The following is a 12,827-nucleotide window of genomic DNA, read 5'->3' on the forward strand; positions in this document are numbered from 1 at the left end:
TAGACCCTGCCCAACCTGCCTCCAATCCCAAAGCTGCTCCCCTCCCCATCCTATTCCCAATCCCCAGGAAGCACCCTTGAGAAACCAGGTCCAAATCCCCAGGCAGTGCCCCGGCACAAACTGTCCCCAGTCACCAACCAGAGCGCCTGCCCAGCCTGTCACCAATCTCCAAGCAGAGCCCATGCCCAACCAGTCTTCTATTACCAGGCAGAGCCTCTATCTGAAGGGTCCCAAATAATCAGGAAGAGCGTCTGTCCAACCTGTCCCCAATCCCCAGGCAGAGCGTCAGACCGAAGAGTCTCCAATTGCCAGGCAGTTCTCCTGACAAATATATGCCCAATTCCCTGGCCAGGCCCCAACTCAGCCAGTCCACAATCCCCATTCAGAGCATCTGCTCAACTCCTCCCCATTCCCCACTTTGAGACCCTGTCCAACCCTTGAGATACCAGGCCTGAATCCGTAGGCACAACCTATTCTCAGTCACCAACCAGAGCCTCTGCCCAGCCTGTAACCACTCTCCAAGCAAAGACAATGCCCAACCAGTCTTCTATTACCAGGCAGAGCCTCTATCTGAAAGGTCCCCAATAATCAGGCAGAGCGTTTGCCCAACCTGCCCCCAATCACCAGGCATATCGTCTGACCAAAGAGTCCCCAATTGCCAGGCAGTTCTCCTGACCAACCACAGCACAATACCCTGGCTAAGCCCCAACTCAACCTGTACCCAATCCCCAGGCAGAGCCCATGCCCAACACGTCCTCTATCACAAAGCAGAGCCTTTCTCTGAAGTTTCCCCAGTCCCCAGGCATAGTGTCTGCACATGTCCCCAATCACCAGGCAGAGCTCCTGCCCAACCTGCCGCCAATCTCCAGACCACGCCCCTGCCCATCCCATCCCAATCCCCAGGCATAACCCCTGCCCAACCTGTACCCAATCCCCAGGAAGACCCCCAATCCCAACCCATCCTCTATCACCAAGCAGAGCCTCTACCTGCAGTGTCCACAATCCCCAGGCTTAGCCCCTGCCCGACATGTCCCCAATCCCAAAGCAGAACCTCTGTCCAACATGTCCCCAAACACCAGGCAGAGCTCCTGCTCAACCAGTCCCAAATCCATAGGGGAGAGCCTCTGCCCTACCTGCACCCAATCACCAGGCTAACCCACTGCCCAACCTGTCCCCAGTCATAAGTAAGATCATCTCCCAACTCCACCCTATCCCCACATTGAGACCCTGCCGAACCTGTCTCCAATCAGCAGGCGTAACACCTGCCCAACCTGCTCTAAATGCCAAAGGCAAAGTCCCTGTCAAACCTGTCCCCAATTACCAGGTGGAGCCACTGCACAGCCTGACTCCAATCACCAGGCATATCGTCTGGCCAAAGAGTCCTCAATTGCCAGGCAGTTCTCCTGACTAACCTCTGAACAAAACCCTGGCCAAGCCCCTACTAAACCAGTACCCAATACCCAGGCAGAATCCCTGCCCAACATATTTTCAATCCCTAGTCAGAGTATATGCCCAACTCCTCCCCAATCCCCATGTTGAGACCCTGCCCAACCTGCCCCCAATCCCAATGTCGCGCCCCTCCCCATCCTATTCCCAATCTTCAGGAAGCACCCTTGACAAACCAAGTCCGAAACCCCAGGCAGTGCTCCGGCACAACCTGTCCGCAGTCACCAAGCAGAGCGTCTGCCCAACCTGTCACCAACAGAGCCCAGCCCAATCAGGCAAAGCGTCTGTCCAACCTGTCGCCAATCCCCAGGCAGAGCGTCTGTCCAACCTGTCGCCAATCCCCAGGCAGAGCGTCTGTCCAACCTGTCGCAAGTCACCAGGCAGAGCTACTACCCAACCTACCCCCAATTACCAGGCAATGTCCCTGCCCAACATTTCCCCAATCACCAGACAGATTTGCAGTCCAATCTGTCCCCAAGCACCAGGCAGATCGCGTGGCCTCAGAATCCCCAATTGCCAGGCAGTTCTCCTGACCAATATATGTCAAATTCTCTGGCCGAGCCCCTACTCAGCCAGTCCACAATCCCAAGGCAGAGCCCTTGCCCAACCTGTCGGCAATCCCAAGGCCGCACACCTGCCCAGCCCATCCCCAGGCAGAGCTCCTGTCCAACCTGCCACCAATCCCCAGGCATATCCCCTGCCCAACCTGTGCCCAGTCCCCAAGCAGAGCCCCTGCCTAGCCTGTCACCAATCCCCAGGAACACCCCATTCCCAACCCATCCTCCATCACCAAGCAAAGCTTCTAACTGAAGTGTCTCCAAACCCAAGGCATAGCCCATGCCTGACATTCCCCAATCCCCCAGCAGAGATTCTGTCGAACATGACCCCAAACAGCAGACAGAGCTCCAGCCCAACCTGTCCCCAATCACCAGACAGATCATCTGGCCGAAGAGTCCCCGATTGCCAGGCAGGTCTCCTGAACTATATATGCCCAATTCCCTGGCCAAGCCCCTACTCAACTAGTCCCCAATCCCCAGGCAGAGCCCTGGCCCAACCTGTACCCAGTCCCCAGGCAGAGCCCCTGCCCAGCCTGTCACCAATCCCCAGGAAGACCCCATGCCCAACCCATCTTCTATCACCAAGCACAGCCTCTAAGCATAGCCCATGCCTGACATGTCCCCATTCCCCAACCAGAGCTGCTGTCCAACGTCCCCAAATACCAGTCAGAGCTCCTGCTCAACCAGTTCCAAATACCCAGGCAGTCTTTGGCCAATCTGTCCCCAATCCCAGGAGAGCCTCTGCCCTACCTAATCCCAATCTCCAGGTACACCCCCTGCCCAACCTGTCCCCAGTCCCAAGCAAGATCATCTACCCAACTCCACCCCAAACCCCACGTTGAGACCCCGTCCAACCTGTCTCTAATCTGCAGGTGTAACACCTGCTCAACCTGTTGTCAAACCCAAGGCAAAGTCCCTGCCAAACCTGATCCCCAATTACCAGGCAGAGCTCCTGCCAAACCTGCCCCCAATCACCAGGCATATCAACTGGCCGAAGATTCCCAATTGCCAGGCTGTTCTCCTGACCAACATCTGCACAATTCCTTGGCCGAGCCCCAACTCAACTAGTCCCCAATCCCCAGGCAGAAACCCTGCCCAACATTATCCCAATCCCCACGTTGAGACCCTGTCCAACCTGTGCCAAATACCAATGCCACGCCTCTGCCCATCCTATCATCAATCCCCAGGAAGAGCCCAAGTCAAACGTGTCCCCAGACCCCAGGCAGAGCCCCTGCCCAACCTGTTGCGTTTCCAGGCAGAGCTCCGGCCCAAAATGTCCCCAAACCCCAGTCAGAGTGTCTGCCCAACCTGCCCTTTCCCCAGGCTGAGCGCTGGCCGAACCTATCCCAAATCTGCAGGCAGAGCCCCAAACCAACATGTCCACAATCCACCCTGTCCTCAATCCCCTGGCAGAGACCCTGCCAAACCTGTCCCCAATCACCAGGCAGTGTCCCTGCACAACATACCAAAATAACCAGGCACAGCGTCTGAATAAACTGTCCCAATTACCAGGCAGGGTACCGGCCAAACCTATTCCCAATCCCCACGCCGAGCCCCTGCTCAACCAGTCCCAAATCGCCAGGCAGTCCTTGCCCAACCTGTCCGCAATTCCCAGGCAGAATGTCTGCCCAACCTGCTCCCAATCTCCAGGCACACCCCCTGCCTTACCTGTCCCCAGTCCATGGCAAGAGCATCTACCCAACTCCTCCCCAATCCCCGCATTGAGACCCTGGCCAACCTGACCCAATCCGCAGGCGTACCACCTACCCAACCAGTTCTCAATCCCAAAGTCCCTGCCCAACATGTCCCTGATAACCAGGTGGAACCACTGCCCAGCCTGACCCCAATCATCAGGTAGAGCACCGGCCCAACAAGCCCCCAATTACCAGGCAGAGCTCCTGCCCAACCAGCCCCATATCACCAGGCAGAGCTCCTGCCCAACCAGCCCCATATCACCAGGCAGAGCTCCTGCCCAACCAGCCCCATATCACCAGGCAGAGCTCCTGCCCAACCAGCCCCATATCACCAGGCAGAGCTCCTGCCCAACCAGCCCCATATCACCAGGCAGAGCTCCTGCCCAACCAGCCCCATATCACCAGGCAGAGCTCCTGCCCAACCAGCCCCATATCACCAGGCCAGCTCCTGAACAACCTGTCCCCAATCCCCAGGCAGTACCCCTGCCCAACCTGTCCCCAATCCCCAGGCAGTACCCCTGCCCAACCTGTCCCCAATCCCCAGGCAGTACCCCTGCCCAACCTGTCCCCAATCCCCAGGCAGTACCCCTGCCCAACCTGTCCCCAATCCCCAGGCAGTACCCCTGCCCAACCTGTCCCCAATCCCCAGGCAGTACCCCTGCCCAACCTGTCCCCAACCCCCAGGCAGTACCCCTGCCCAACCTGTCCCCAACCCCCAGGCAGTACCCCTGCCCAACCTGTCCCCAATCCCCAGGCAGTACCCCTGCCCAACCTGTCCCCAATCCCCAGGCAGTACCCCTGCCCAACCTGTCCCCAATCCCCAGGCAGTACCCCTGCCCAACCTGTCCCCAATCCCCAGGCAGTACCCCTGCCCAACCTGTCCCCAATCCCCAGGCCGAGCCCCTTCCTAACCTATCCCCAATCCGCAGGCCAAGTTCCGTGGTCCATCCCTGGCATGGATCCTCTATCCGGCAGCTGCGTACTCACTTTGCCTTGTGCGGGACTGTCTGAACACGGTTTCCCAACCATCCGTGCGGCCGGGGGGTACAGGGACTGCAGCCAGACACACTCTCTGCCCACGCGCTGTCAGGGACCCTTATCCCTGACCTGTCCTCTCCACGCCGCCCCTTCCCTCAGTGACCCGACTTCGGCCTCGGCTGTACATGCTCCCACGCGCCCTTCTCCCCAAGGCCTCACACCTCAACATCATCGGCTCCACCTCAGGGCAGCACGGCTGCAACAAGTGCCTGTTCTAGCCCCCCGGCCGCTCCACTCGGGACGTCTCACTTTCATCCCCGGGACAAGGCCGCGGCCTCGTCCATGCACCAGCCTTCTGCTGAGAAACGCTGGTGGGCCCTTTGAAGTCAGCCCGCACACGCCAAGGATACGCTGTCACGTGTCGGGGCGGCCGCAGCCCGGGAGGAGGGGCGAAGGGAGCTGTCAATCAGAGGGGAGCATTATTATTCAGTGGGAGGTAATAAATGAGAAGTTTCCAACAGTCCTAACTCCACATTCCATGAGAACTCGGTGTAATTACTGACCTTCACTCACATTGTTTGAATTCTTTGCAACGAAGAAGCTCATGTTAACTAAGTCCAGGCAGATGACGGATCTCTGCGCCTTTAAGGAACGAGGGCAGAACGTCTTGCTTGGTGACGTCATCGCGTTCGCCAGCCCGATGTCGTGGCGCTTCGACCCATGAATGGTTTCCCGATAGGCAGCCGGTCTATCCCGTCTCTGGTGCTCATTGGGGTCTGATTCAGCACCGTGTCTCGGAACGGAGAGCTCCCGTGGTTCTGGGGCTTGCAACGCCTGGGACGAGGACGCTTCTCCCCGGGTCCCGGCCCTAGTCCCAGCCTCGGTGTTGATTTAACCCGTGGCCCAGCTCTCCACGACCCTCCATCGGGTGCATTGATTTATCCCCTGGTCACACCCTCTCGTCCCCACAGCGATGAACCTGTTTTTGTGCTGCGACTGCGGGAAGAACTTTAGAAGGTCGAGTGAATTAACGAGACACCGGCGGGTTCATACGGGGGAGAGGCCCTTCACTTGCCCGGAGTGCGGTAAGAGCTTCAGCCAAATCTCCAATCTGCTGACCCATCGGAGGGGCCACACTGGGGAGAGGCCCTTCATCTGTCCTGAGTGCGGCAAGGGGTTCACCCAAATCTCCAACCTGCTGAGACACCAGCAGGTCCACACCGGGGAGAGGCCATTTACCTGCCCCGAGTGCGGGAGGGCATTCAGCAACAGGTCCAATCTGCAGACCCACCAGCGGGTCCACACCGGGGAGAAACCTTTCACCTGCCCCGAGTGTGGGAAGGGCTTTGCTAGTAGGTACAGCCTTGAGATCCACCAGCGGGTCCACACTGGGGAAAAGCCGTTCATCTGCCCTGTGTGTGAGAAGGGCTTCGCCAACAGATCCAACCTTGAGAGACACCGGCAGGGTCACACTGGGGAGAAACCTTTCACCTGCCCTGAGTGCAGTAAGTGCTTCACCCAGTCCTCCCAGCTGCTGATCCACCAGCGGGTCCACACTGGGGAAAAGCCATTCACCTGCCCGGGGTGTGAGAAGGGCTTCAACAACAGGTCCAGCCTTGCAATACACCAGCGGGGCCACACCGGGGAGAGGCCCTTCACCTGCCCCGATTGTGGGAAGGGCTTCACCACGACCTCCCAACTGCTGACCCACCAGCGGGTTCACACCAGGGAGAGGCCATTCATTTGCCCTGACTGCGGCAAGGGCTTCACCCAGACTTCCCATTTGCTGACCCACCAGCGGGTCCACACTGGGGAAAAGCCATTCGTCTGTTCCGAGTGCGGAAAGGGGTTCGCCTGGTCTTCCAACCTGCGAAGTCATCAGTGGCTCCACAAAGGGAAAAGCCATCCAGTGCCAAGTGTGAGAAGGCCTTCAGCTGATCCAGTCTTGCCATATACTGATGGGGCCACACTGGGGAGAGGCCCTTCATTTTCCCCGTGTGCAGCAAGGGCTTCACCAAGACCTCCCACCTGCTGAGGCACCAGCAGGACTACACGGGAAAAAATTGTTTGCCTGTCCCAAGTGCAGTAAGAGGTTCAACCAGTTCTTCCACCTACTGAGCCACCAGTGAGTCCACAGGCAGAGGCCCTTTACCTGCCCTGAGTATGGCAAGGGCTTCACCCAGACCTCCAACCTGCAGATGCACCGGAGGGTCCACACTGGGGAGAGACCCTTCACTTGACCCAAGTGCGGCAAGGGCTTCACCTAGACCTCCAACCTGTGGAAACACCAGAGGGTCCACATTGGCAAGAGCCCCTTGACCCGAGTGAAAGAGATCCCTAATGGTATGTGGCATCCTTGGTGCCAGGGTCCAAAATATCTCAGAATTTCTGAAAATTTTTCAGAAAGATCTCACGGTAACTGAATAATTACATATGTAAAACAGAAATTATTGTTGTTTTCCAAATCGTTGTAACTGAATATTGCGTTGATTGAAGTGGTATATAGAGGGGTTTGCCTGCATTTCCCAGCTTGGCAGTCCTGATTGTGATGCTCCTGTCCTTCCTTGATGGTAGTAAGTTAAAGATACTGTGGTTTGGATGGAAAGGGTCCTCAATAATTCTTTGAGTCGAAGCTGACCAAAGGAATATCTGCTCCAAATCCCTCTCCAATGTTCTCTGATTGGCATTTGGAAACTCCTCACAAGGCCTCAGGAGGGGAGAATTGCTTGTTAATTGAGTTGTTCAGCTCTTGATAAGGGATTTTAACCCACTGTGCACTGGGAAAGAGTTCACAGGTTGATCCTCCCATTCAGAACAGTTACGAGGCCAAAGGACTCCAAAACCCAGCAGCAATGGACATTCACCAAGGCAAAGAGTTACTAAAAAAAAAGATGATTATTATTAACTTTAAACAACTAATCCATCCCCAACACCTAGTGCAGGTGTGTGTAATGTATATTTAAGATTAGAAAAGTTCTTTGGATCACAGTCCAATTTCACTGGTTGCAGGCAATTCTTGTACTGTGCACAGAAGTTAGTATTATCAAAGTTCTCCAGTCTTTGGTGCTAAACAGGCAAATGGTGACCTCTCAGGAGGGTTCTTGCTGGTTTCCAGAGAGAGATTCCTTTTCCAGGACATCTGCAACTGATTCCTTATCAATCAGTCTTGCTGAAGAAACTTGCCCCCCTTTCAGGGTTCTCCAGATGATCCTCTTTCTTTCAGGTCACCTTTCACACTGCCAGTCTTCTCCTTTGACCAGGCAGCCTTCCAAAGTTTCCCACTTGTCCTTCTGGAACTGATTTCTGTGTCTCTCCTCTCTGTTTCACTCTCTCCCTTCCTGAGAGCAAAACTGTTCTCCTCTGCCTTCCAAGATCACGTGTTCTCCCAGGCAAGCTTTATTCTGCAACTTTGTTGCTTTCTGCAAAAAGCATTCTGCAAAAGTCTTGCAAAGATTCTGTGTTTTTAAAATATTTGTGTGCAACCTGCTCTAACAATTCCTCCAAAGCCACCTCTAAATACTGTCGCACCTTCCCCCTTTAAAGGGAATTTTAACTCTTGAGTTAAAATTCAGTTACATCGAACTTGCCTCAAAATTACTGAAGGGATAATAATACACAATATATAACATATATATAATATATAACAGTAATTCAATTTTGAAAGTATTTTTATACATGATCAATTTTAACATCTTGACAAACAATCAGCAATAACATTATTTACACCTCTGATATGGTTAATTTACAGATCATATTCTTTAATATCAAACTCCAGTTTAACAATCTTCTGTTCTTGTTCTTCATTTTATTCAAAAACACCAGAGGTGTTCAGTGAATACCACAATTGGTTCCTGAGAGATACTGAGATACACATCAAAATTCTGCAGAGCAAATAGTTCATTTGATGAACATTGAATTTTTTTGAAAAGTAGGCAACTGGATAGTCAACTTCATTATGTTTTTGCAATAAAACTGACCCTGCTGCTCCCTCACTCGTGTCCACTGCTACAGAAAAAGGTTTATCAAAATTAGGAGACTTTAACACAGGATAATGGGATAGCATTTCCTTTAAATTTTCTAAAGCTGTCTGACACTCTTTAGTCCACACAAATTTCTCCCGGTCAAAAGGTTGGTTAAAGGAAGAGCAACCTCAGCAAAATTCTGCAAAATTTTCTATAATATCTTACCATTCCTAAAAATCCTCTCACTGCTTTCTTGCCATTGGGAATAGGAAACTCAGAAATTGCATTTACTTTAGCTTGAATAGGTGCAACTTTGCCATGGCCAACTACATGACTGTTCTGGATAAACTTGTACCTCTCACTTTGTTCGTTTTAGATTGGTCACAGTGTTTGAGCTACCGAAAGAAAATAGATACACACACCGAGAGCAGTTCAGTTTATTCAAATGTTTATTACAAATTCAAAAGCTGATTTCAAGCCCTTCCCAACTATACTTATCAATGCCTGGACTGGTCCCAACTGCCGAAGCGAGGCAATGACATCACACCTGTAGTTGGTTGTCGGGGTGCCGGTAGCAGCTTCTCCACCTCCCCTGACTGGGATGTTGGCTGGACTCTTCTTGCTGAGAGATGTTGCCACCTCTCGGAGAGTCTCAAACTTCAGCAGCGGGACCATGGCTTATATTACCCAAAAACTGCTTACCCAAGCACCTATTCCCAGCATAGTAAGAAAGATAATGTAATTTTCAGCTTATCACTTTGAAAACAATGGTTTATTTTCCATCAAGGAAAAACCCTCTGACAGCCTGTGACCAAAACAAGCAGGAAGATTAAATGTTCTTGGTACACAGATGTCCTTTCGTCAGATAACAGCATCTCTGGCCCCTCGCTGGACTTTAGCTTATGTCTGCTGATTCTAAAAAACAAGCAGGTTCTCAGCCTTGCAGAAGCAAAGGCTGCAAAAGTAAAAAACATGGTTTAAATCTTCCATTATATTCCACTCCTTGGTCACAGGCTGTCAGACACGAGACTTAACAAGCATAAGAGTACAAAAAGAGCGTAAAAGAGAAATCAAAACTACAATAATCACAAAAACAAGCAATAATGTGAGCAACCAATGGAGAATAGTGTGGCCCAACCCCCCAAATGTACCAGCTAACCATGAAAAAGGATTCCAACCAAGGCTCAAACTATCCTTGTGGGCCACAATACCCAGACACGAACAGATTTTGAAACATGCTGAACAATAACATATTTATATAAGCTGCACTTGAGGTGGGTGACCGAGGACTTCCTTGGTGTAATGCATTGGACCGTGTCTCCCACGGGCAACTCCCTCGGAATGTCCTCGACATTACAAATCCAATTGTTGGCACCAAAGCAGCTGTTAAGACAGATCACCAGGAGCGTAAAACGGAGGACCTGGAACAAAGAAGCCTGACACATCACTCACGATGCGTAAGCGTTCAGTGTTTAAACAAACTAAATCATCTTGTCCCTCAATAGCTACCCACCTAGTCAACCATTATTAGGACGTAACGTTTACCCATATAGTCTGGCATGGGGCCTATGTAATCAATTTGCCAGACCAATTTGCTTGTTGAGCAAGCACCTCGTCTTATTCGACCATGTGGACCAGGTGGAACGGTGTGGGACTTCACAAGCTGACCTGCTGGGCATGTACGCACGACCATGCGGACATCATCCTGATGGACGGGTAAAGCATGTGTTCAGGTCCACGTAGCTGATCCCTTCTCCCCCAAATGGCCACTCTTCATGTGCCCATCGAGCCAGGGGGACGGTACCAGCACGGCTGATAGAGGCAAGCTGATCTGCAACTGTATTATGTTGTGCCATGTTAGTCGTCACATTGGTATGGGCGTCAACGTGATATATGGTTACCTCACGGTGGTGAGATCCCACAACAGCTGCCACAACTGTTTGCCCCATAATGGGCAGTCATTTATCAGCCAGTCGTTCTTTTGTCAATCAGGCATCCATACCACAAGTCCATTAGCCACAGCCCAGGAATCAGTAAACAGGCGAAGAGAGTGATCATGGGGGTCTACTGGTAAAGTGACTGCCTTCAACTCAGCATACTGACTGGAGCCACCATCCCCCTCCTCTGATAAGTGAGTTCCTGACTTGGGATGGTAAACCACCGCCTTCCACTTTTGCTTTCCTTGCACTCACCAGCTGCTACCATCAGTAAACCAGGCATCCTCTTGTTCTGCTGGAGTGAGCGAATCATATGGTTTACCCCACTGAACTGGTGAAGGGGGTAGGGGGGGCAAGATGGGTTCAACATCCTCATGACGAGGCGGAAGATCAGCCACCTGTTCGTATATGCGGCCCACCCCTTCAGGACCTCTGGTTGCACGACTGAATATACCACTTCCATTTAACAATAGAAGACTGCTGAGCCCGCCCGATCTTTAGATTAGTGTCATTAGCCAGGACCCAGTTCATTATTGGAAGTGCAGGTCACAATTGAACATCTGCATCGCCTGTCATTCTTTCCATCTCCAGCAGGGCCCAAGCCAGTAACTGTTGTTCAAAAGCAGAATAACGAGTGGCAGCCTGGGGCGTGGTATGTTACCAGAATCCCAGCGGGACTCGGTGGCCCTCTTGTTTCTTCCAGAGGCTCCAGGAGGCCACATCATCAGTAACGGAGACCTGTAGTTCGTAGGGGGTATCTGGGATGCGGGGAGCAATGGGCAGGGCCTGAAGAATAGCTTACTTGGCGGACTGGAATGCCCTTTCCTGATTGTCACCCCAAACAAAGTCAGTTTTCTTTTGTGTAACCTTATATAGAGGACGTAAAAGCAATTCCAAGTGAGGAATATGGTGTCGCCAGTATCCCAATAACCCCAGGAAATGCTGGGTCTCTTTTTTCTTAGTAGGAGTGGCCAAGTCTGCGATCTTATTGCGAACTATTGGGAACCACCTGTTCTCCAGCATGCCACTGAATTCCAAGGAAAATAACTGTCTGGGACGGGCCCTGTACCTTGGCAGGATTAATGGCCCACCCTCTTTGCATCAAGGTATCTTGAACACTCTCCAAACCTTCCTGTACCACCTCTTCTATGGCCCCTTGGATCATCACATCATCAATATAATGGTGAATCGAGAGAGAAGGCAATACTGGCACCGTCTCCAAATCACGGGCAATTAGGCTGTGGCAAATAGTGGGAGAGTGTACACAATCCTGAGTGAGGCAGGTGAAGGTATATTGGTGCCCCCTCCAGGTAAATGCGAACTGATCCTGTGAGTCCTCAGCTATAAGAGTACTGAAGAAGGCGTTAGCAAGATCGATGACAGCATACCATGTTCCTGAGTTCCCAGTAGCAATGTTTTCAATAAGGGTAACAATGTCTGGAACTGCCGAAGCAAGTGGTGGGGCATGCTTGTTCAAGAAACGATAATCAACTGTCATTCTCCAGGAGCCATCTGGCTTCTGGACCGGCCAAACCGGGCTATTAAAGGGCAACGTTGCGGGTCTCACTACCCCTTCTTCTTGCAAAGCATCGATGGTGGCACTAATCTCTTCTTGCCCTCCAAGGAGGCGATATTGTGGAATGCACACTGGTTTCGTGGGGGGTGTCACCATCGTAGGATCCCACTTAGCCCGACTCGCCACTAGTCTTTTTGTAATAGTCCGAATTCCAAATTCAAATCCCCCTTGGCTATTATTAAGGGCCGTACCGGCCAACATATTAATACCCAGGATACACTCGTCAGTGCAGCCACCAGGGCATGTAACCATACAGGGGAAGGCTATCACCCACCGTGGCACGGACTTTTATTTCCTTCGCCAGGGTGACCGCTCATCCCAACCCCTTTATTTGAAATGTTGGTCCAGTCCAGAGGTCGAGGTTACCCGGAATCACGGAGAGCTCCGCATTGTTATCGACCAAAGCCAAATATTGGCGGTCATTACCCCCACCCCAATGGATTGTTAACGGTATGTAGGGCCGTGGGTCCCCGTGTATCCGCCGTATCTCAATGGAGTAGACACGGGAGCCCTGCCCACACCTTCATGCTTTAGTAGGGTTCGGGGGCTTCCAGGCCCACATGCCACTATTATCCATAAGAGCCTTGTTAACCATTTGTTCTATCTCATCATGGGTAACTGGAGCAAGAGAAGCTGGCTTGATAGGAGCAGCAGTGGGAGCAGAGGGCACAGCTGGG

At 52.4% G+C, this 12,827-nt stretch overlaps 1 long non-coding RNA gene and 1 pseudogene across 1 annotated transcript in view; one reads left to right on the top strand and one right to left on the bottom strand.

Annotated features, from left to right (window-relative positions):
• The window catches only part of LOC138745783 (uncharacterized), a 44,897-nt gene extending 39,817 nt beyond the window's left edge, over positions 1-5,080 (bottom strand). The window contains exon 1 of the long non-coding RNA XR_011346505.1: positions 4,897-5,080. This is a non-coding gene — a long non-coding RNA (uncharacterized lncRNA). The remainder of the gene's footprint in view (positions 1-4,896) is intronic.
• A 296-nt stretch (positions 5,081-5,376) lies between these two features.
• On the top strand, positions 5,377-9,247 carry LOC138745781 (zinc finger protein 432-like; annotated as a pseudogene).
• The last annotated feature ends 3,580 nt before the right edge of the window (positions 9,248-12,827 follow it).

Source organism: Narcine bancroftii, chromosome 11, assembly GCF_036971445.1.
Source record: "Narcine bancroftii isolate sNarBan1 chromosome 11, sNarBan1.hap1, whole genome shotgun sequence".
Lineage (NCBI taxonomy): Eukaryota > Metazoa > Chordata > Chondrichthyes > Torpediniformes > Narcinidae > Narcine > Narcine bancroftii.